The following is an 8,386-nucleotide window of genomic DNA, read 5'->3' as shown; positions in this document are numbered from 1 at the left end:
GAAAATGACTAAATATCAAGGACTCATTGGGCGAATCGCTCTGGAACTGAAATTGGAATGCTCACTGACATTTCCCCTATCTGAAAGTCTGATAAACGCCAGAAAAATGACTAAGTCCGAAAAAAAAAATTGTTCAACTTTTTTCAATTTTTTCCCCCGTGGGATATATATTCTACCCACGCACATTTGGAACTCTCCTGGGGTACCCTCACACATATTATTCCCTCATTTAGTGGATATTTTCACAAAAAAGTGAAATTTTCAAAAATTAAGAAAATTGCCTGAAAACAACGAAATATCAAGGACTCATCCGGCGAATCGCTCTGGAACTGAAATCGGAATGCTCACTGACATTTGCCCGATCTGAAAGTCTGATAAACGCCAGAAAAATGACTAAGTCCAAAAAAAATTTTTTTTCAACTTTTTTCAATTTTACCCCCGTGGGATATATATTCTACCCACACACATTTGGAACTCTCCTTTGGTACCCTCACACATATTATTCCCTCATTTAGTGGATATTTTCACAAAAAAGTTAAATTTTCAAAAATCCAGAAAATTGGCTGAAAACGACTAAATATCAAGGACTCATTGGGCGAATCGCTCTGGAACTGAAATCGTAACGCTCACTGACATTTCCCGAATCTGAAAGTCTGATAAACGCCGGAAAAATGACTAAGTCCAAAAAAAAAAAATGTATCAACTTTTTTCAATTTTACCCCCGTGGGATATATATTCTACCAACCCACATTTGGAACTCTCCTGGGTTACCCTCACACATATTATTCCCTCATTTAGTGGATATTTTCATAAAAAAGTGAAATTTTCAAAAATCCAAAATATTGGCTGAAAAGGACTAAATATCAAGGACTCATTGGGCGAATCGCTCTGGAACTGAAATCGGAACGCTCACTGCCATTTGCCCTATCTGAAAGCCTGATAAACGCCGGAAAAATGACTAAGTCCAAATAAAAAAATGTTTTCAACTTTTTTCAATTTTACCCCCGTGGGATATATATTCTACCCACACACATTTGGAACTCTCCTGGGGTACCCTCACACATATTATTCCCTCATTTAGTTGATATTTTCACAAAAAAGTGAAATTTTCAAAAATCCAAAATACTGGCTGAAAATGACTAAATATCAAGGACTCATTGGGCGAATCGCTCTGGAACTGAAATCGTAATGCTCACTGACATTTGCCCGATCTGAAAGTCTGATAAACGTCGGAAAAATGACTAAGTCCAAAAAAAAAAAACGTATCATCTTTTTTCTATTTTACCCCCGTGGGATATATATTCTACCCACACACATTTGGAACTCTCCTGGGGTACCCTCACACATATTATTCCCTCATTTAGTGGATATTTTCACAAAAAAGTGAAATTTTCAAAAATTCAAAATATTGGCTGAAAACGACTAAATATCAAGGACTCATTGGGCGACTCGCTCTGGAACTGAAATCGGAACGCTCACTGACATTTCCCCTCTCTGAAAGTCTAATAAACGCCGGAAAAATGACTAAGTCCAAAAAAAAATATTGTATCATCTTTTTTCAATTTTACCCCCGTGGGATATATATTCTACCCACACACATTTGGAACTCTCCTGGGGTACCTTCACACATATTATTCCCTCATTTAGTGGATATTTTCACAAAAAAGTGAAATTTTCAAAAATTCAGAATATTGTCTGAAAAGGACTAAAGATCAAGGACTCATTGGGCGAATCGCTCTGGAACTGAAATCGGAATGCTCACTGACATTTCCCCTATCTGAAAGTCTGATAAACGCCAGAAAAATGACTAAGTCCGAAAAGAAAAATTGTTCAACTTTTTTCAATTTTTTTCCCCGTGGGATATATATTCTACCCACGCACATTTGGAACTCTCCTGGGGTACCCTCACACATATTATTCCCTCATTTAGTGGATATTTTCACAAAAAAGTGAAATTTTCAAAAATCCAAAATATTGTCTGAAAAGGATTAAATACCAAGGACTCATTGGGCGAATCGCTCTGGAACTGAAATCGGAACAGTCACTGACATTTCCTCATCTGAAAGTCTGATAAATGCCAGAAAAATGACTAAGTCCAAAAAAAATTTTTTTTCAACTTTTTTCAATTTTACCCCCGTGGGATACATATTCTACCCACACACATTTGGAACTCTCCTTTGGTACCCTCACACATATTATTCCCTCATTTAGTGGATATTTTCACAAAAAAGTTAAATTTTCAAAAATCCAGAAAATTGGCTGAAAACGACTAAATATCAAGGACTCATTGGGCGAATCGCTCTGGAACTGAAATCGTAACGCTCACTGACATTTCCCGAATCTGAAAGTCTGATAAACGCCGGAAAAATGACTAAGTCCAAAAAAAAAAATGTATCAACTTTTTTCAATTTTACCCCCGTGGGATATATATTCTACCCACACACATTTGGAACTCTCCTGGGGTACCCTCACACATATTATTCCCTCATTTAGTTGATATTTTCACAAAAAAGTGAAATTTTCAAAAATCCAAAATACTGGCTGAAAATGACTAAATATCAAGGACTCATTGGGCGAATCGCTCTGGAGCTGAAATCGGAATGCTCACTGACATTTCCCCTATCTGAAAGTCTGATAAACGCCAGAAAAATGACTAAGTCCGAAGAAAAAATTTGTTCAACTTTTTTCAATTTTTTTCCCCGTGGGATATATATTCTACCCACGCACATTTGGAACTCTCCTGGGGTACCCTCACACATATTATTCCCTCATTTAGTGGATATTTTCACAAAAAAGTGAAATTTTCAAAAACCCAAATTATTGGCTGAAAATGACTAAATATAAAGTACTCATTGGGCGAATCGCTCTGGAACTGAAATCGTAATGCTCACTGACATTTGCCCGATCTGAAAGTCTGATAAACGTCGGAAAAATGACTAAGTCCAAAAAAAAAAATGTATCATCTTTTTTCAATTTTACCCCCGTGGGATATATATTCTACCCACACACATTTGGAACTCTCCTGGGGTACCCTCACACATATTATTCCCTCATTTAGTGGATATTTTCACAAAAAAGTGAAATTTTCAAAAATTCAAAATATTGGCTGAAAACGACTAAATATCAAGGACTCATTGGGCGACTCGCTCTGGAACTGAAATCGGAACGCTCACTGACATTTCCCCTCTCTGAAAGTCTGATAAACGCCGGAAAAATGTCTAACTCCAAAAAAAAAATTTGTTCAACTTTTTTCAATTTTACCACTGTGGGATATATATTCTACCCACACACATTTGGAACTCTCCTGGGGTACCCTCACACATATTATTCCCTCATTTAGTGGATATTTTCACAAAAAAGTGAAATTTTCAAAAATTCTGAAAATTGCCTGAAAACGACGAAATATCAAGGACTCATCCGGCGAATCGCTCTGGTACTGAAATCGGAACGGTCACTGACATTTCCTCATCTGAAAGTCTGATAAACGCCAGAAAAATTACTAAGTTGAAAAAAAAAATTTGTTCAACTTTTTTCAATTTTACCCCCGTGGGATATATATTCTACCCACACACACTTGGAACTCTCCTGGGGTACCCTCACACATATTATTCCCTCATTTAGTGGATATTTTCACAAAAAAGTGAAATTTTCAAAAATCCAGAAAATTGGCTGAAAACGACTAAATATCAAGGACTCATTGGACGAAACGCTCTGGAACTGAAATCGGAATCCTCACTGACATTTCCCGTATCTGAAAGTCTGATGAACGCCGGAAAAATTACTAAGTCCAAAAAAAAAATTTTTTTCAACTTTTTTCAATTTTATCCCTGTGGGATATATATTCTACCCACACACATTTGGAACTCTCCTGGGTTACCCTCACACATATTATTCCCTCATTTAGTGGATATTTTCACAAAAAAGTGCAATTTTCAAAAATCCAGAAAATTGCCTGAAAATGACGAAATATCAAGGACTCATTGGGCGAATCGCTCTGGAACTGAAATCGGAACGCTCACTGACATTTCCACATCTGAAAGTCTGATAAACGCCAGAAAAATGTCTAAGTCCAAAAAAAAAATTTGTTCAACTTTTTTCAATTTTACCCCCGTGGGATATATATTCTACCCACACACATTTGGAACTCTCCTGGGGTACCCTCACACATATTATTCCCTCATTTAGTGGATATTTTCACAAAAAAGTGAAATTTTCAAAAATTCAAAATATTGGCTGAAAACGACTAAATATCAAGGACTCATTGGGCGACTCGCTCTGGAACTGAAATCGGAACACTCACTGAAATTTCCCCTCTCTGAAAGTCTGATAAACGCCGGAAAAATGACTAAGTCCAAAAAAAAATATTGTATCAACTTTTTTCAATTTTACCCCCGTGGGATATATATTCTACCAACACACATTTGGAACTCTCCTGAGGTACCCTCACACATATTATTCCCTCATTTAGTGGATATTTTCACAAAAAAGTGAAATTTTCAAAAATCCTGAAAATTGGCTGAAAACGACTAAATATCAAGGACTCATTGGGCAAATCGCTCTGGAACTGAAATCGGGACGCTCACTCACATTTCCCCTATCTGAAAGTCTGATAAACGCCGGAAAAATGACTAAGTGCAAAAAAAAATTTTTTTCAACTTTTTTCAATTTTACCCCCATGGGACATATATTCTACCCACACTCATTTGGAACTCTCCTGGGGTACCCTCACACATATTATTCCCTCATTTAGTGGATATTTTCAAAAAAAGTGAAATTTTCAAAAATCCAGAAAATTGGCTGAAAACGACTAAATATCAAGGACTCATTGGGCAAATCGCTCTGGAACTGAAATCGGGACGCTCACTCACATTTCCCCTATCTGAAAGTCTGATAAACGCCGGACAAATGACTAAGTCCAAAAAAAAATTTTTTTCAACTTTTTTCACTTTTACCCCCGTCTGATATATATTCTACCCACACACATTTGGAACTCTCCTGGGGTATCCTCACACATATTATTCCCTCATTTAGTGGATATTTTCACAAAAAAGTGAAATTTTCAAAAATCCAAAATATTGGCTGAAAATGACTAAATATCAAGGACTCATTGGGCGAATCGCTCTGGAACTGAAATTGGAATGCTCACTGACATTTCCCCTATCTGAAAGTCTGATAAACGCCAGAAAAATGACTAAGTCCGAAAAAAAAAATTGTTCAACTTTTTTCAATTTTTTTCATCGTGGGATATATATTCTACCCACGCACATTTGGAACTCTCCTGGGTACCCTCACACATATTATTCCCTCATTTAGTGGATATTTTCACAAAAAAGTGAAATTTTCAAAAATTAAGAAAATTGCCTGAAAACGACGAAATATCAAGGACTCATCCGGCGAATCGCTCTGGAACTGAAATCGGAATGCTCACTGACATTTGCCCGATCTGAAAGTCTGATAAACGCCAGAAAAATGAGTAAGTCCAAAAAAAATTTTTTTTCAACTTTTTTCAATTTTACCCCCGTGGGATATATATTCTACCCACACACATTTGGAACTCTCCTTTGGTACCCTCACACATATTATTCCCTCATTTAGTGGATATTTTCACAAAAAAGTGACAATTTCAAAAATCCAGAAAATTGGCTGAAAACGACTAAATATCAAGGACTCATTGGGCGAATCGCTCTGGAACTGAAATCGTAACGCTCACTGACATTTCCCGAATCTGAAAGTCTGATAAACGCCGGAAAAATGACTAAGTCCAAAAAAAAAAAATGTATCAACTTTTTTCAATTTTACCCCCGTGGGATATATATTCTACCAACCCGCATTTGGAACTCTCCTGGGTTACCCTCACACATATTATTCCCTCATTTAGTGGATATTTTCATAAAAAAGTGAAATTTTCAAAAATCCAAAATATTGGCTGAAAAGGACTAAATATCAAGGACTCATTGGGCGAATCGCTCTGGAACTGAAATCGGAACGCTCACTGCCATTTGCCCTATCTGAAAGCCTGATAAACGCCGGAAAAATGACTAAGTCCAAATAAAAAAATGTTTTCAACTTTTTTCAATTTTACCCCCGTGGGATATATATTCTACCCACACACATTTGGAACTCTCCTGGGGTACTCTCACACATATTATTCCCTCATTTAGTTGATATTTTCACAAAAAAGTGAAATTTTCAAAAATCCAAAATACTGGCTGAAAATGACTAAATATCAAGGACTCATTGGGCGAATCGCTCTGGAACTGAAATCGTAATGCTCACTGACATTTGCCCGATCTGAAAGTCTGATAAACGTCGGAAAAATGACTAAGTCCAAAAAAAAAAAACGTATCATCTTTTTTCAATTTTACCCCCGTGGGATATATATTCTACCCACACACATTTGGAACTCTCCTGGGGTACCCTCACACATATTATTCCCTCATTTAGTGGATATTTTCACAAAAAAGTGAAATTTTCAAAAATTCAATATATTGGCTGAAAACGACTAAATATCAAGGACTCATTGGGCGACTCGCTCTGGAACTGAAATCGGAACGCTCACTGACATTTCCCCTCTCTGAAAGTCTAATAAACGCCGGAAAAATGACTAAGTCCAAAAAAAAACATTGTATCATCTTTTTTCAATTTTACCCCCGTGGGATATATATTCTACCCACACACATTTGGAACTCTCCTGGGGTACCTTCACACATATTATTCCCTCATTTAGTGGATATTTTCACAAAAAAGTGAAATTTTCAAAAATTCAGAATATTGTCTGAAAAGGACTAAAGATCAAGGACTCATTGGGCGAATCGCTCTGGAACTGAAATCGGAATGCTCACTGACATTTCCCCTATCTGAAAGTCTGATAAACGCCAGAAAAATGACTAAGTCCGAAAAGAAAAATTGTTCAACTTTTTTCAATTTTTTTCCCCGTGGGATATATATTCTACCCACGCACATTTGGAACTCTCCTGGGGTACCCTCACACATATTATTCCCTCATTTAGTGGATATTTTCACAAAAAAGTGAAATTTTCAAAAATCCAAAATATTGTCTGAAAAGGATTAAATACCAAGGACTCATTGGGCGAATCGCTCTGGAACTGAAATCGGAACAGTCACTGACATTTCCTCATCTGAAAGTCTGATAAATGCCAGAAAAATGACTAAGTCCAAAAAAAAATTTTTTTCAACTTTTTTCAATTTTACCCCCGTGGGATACATATTCTACCCACACACATTTGGAACTCTCCTTTGGTACCCTCACACATATTATTCCCTCATTTAGTGGATATTTTCACAAAAAAGTTAAATTTTCAAAAATCCAGAAAATTGGCTGAAAACGACTAAATATCAAGGACTCATTGGGCGAATCGCTCTGGAACTGAAATCGTAACGCTCACTGACATTTCCCGAATCTGAAAGTCTGATAAACGCCGGAAAAATGACTAAGTCCAAAAAAAAAAATGTATCAACTTTTTTCAATTTTACCCCCGTGGGATATATATTCTACCAACCCACATTTGGAACTCTCCTGGGTTACCCTCACACATATTATTCCCTCATTTAGTGGATATTTTCACAAAAAAGTGAAATTTTCAAAAATCCAAAATATTGGCTGAAAAGGACTAAATATCAAGGACTCATTGGGCGAATAGCTCTGGAACTGAAATCGGAACGCTCACTGCCATTTGCCCTATCTGAAAGCCTGATAAACGCCGGAAAAATGACTAAGTCCAAATAAAAAAATTTTTTCAACTTTTTTCAATTTTACCCCCGTGGGATATATATTCTACCCACACACATTTGGAACTCTCCTGGGGTACCCTCACACATATTATTCCCTCATTTAGTTGATATTTTCACAAAAAAGTGAAATTTTCAAAAATCCAAAATACTGGCTGAAAATGACTAAATATCAAGGACTCATTGGGCGAATCGCTCTGGAACTGAAATCGGAATGCTCACTGACATTTCCCCTATCTGAAAGTCTGATAAACGCCAGAAAAATGACTAAGTCCGAAGAAAAAATTTGTTCAACTTTTTTCAATTTTTTTCCCCGTGGGATATATATTCTACCCACGCACATTTGGAACTCTCCTGGGGTACCCTCACACATATTATTCCCTCATTTAGTGGATATTTTCACAAAAAAGTGAAATTTTCAAAAACCCAAAATATTGGCTGAAAATGACTAAATATAAAGTACTCATTGGGCGAATCGCTCTGGAACTGAAATCGTAATGCTCACTGACATTTGCCCGATCTGAAAGTCTGATAAACGTCGGAAAAATGACTAAGTCCAAAAAAAAAAAATGTATCATCTTTTTTCAATTTTACCCCCGTGGGATATATATTCTACCCACACACATTTGGAACTCTC

Source organism: Phyllobates terribilis, unplaced genomic scaffold (genome assembly GCF_046119375.1).
Source record: "Phyllobates terribilis strain yellow unplaced genomic scaffold, ASM4611937v1 Scaffold_31__1_contigs__length_13893835, whole genome shotgun sequence".
Classification (NCBI taxonomy): Eukaryota; Metazoa; Chordata; class Amphibia; order Anura; family Dendrobatidae; genus Phyllobates; species Phyllobates terribilis.
This window is presented reverse-complemented; position numbering follows the sequence as displayed.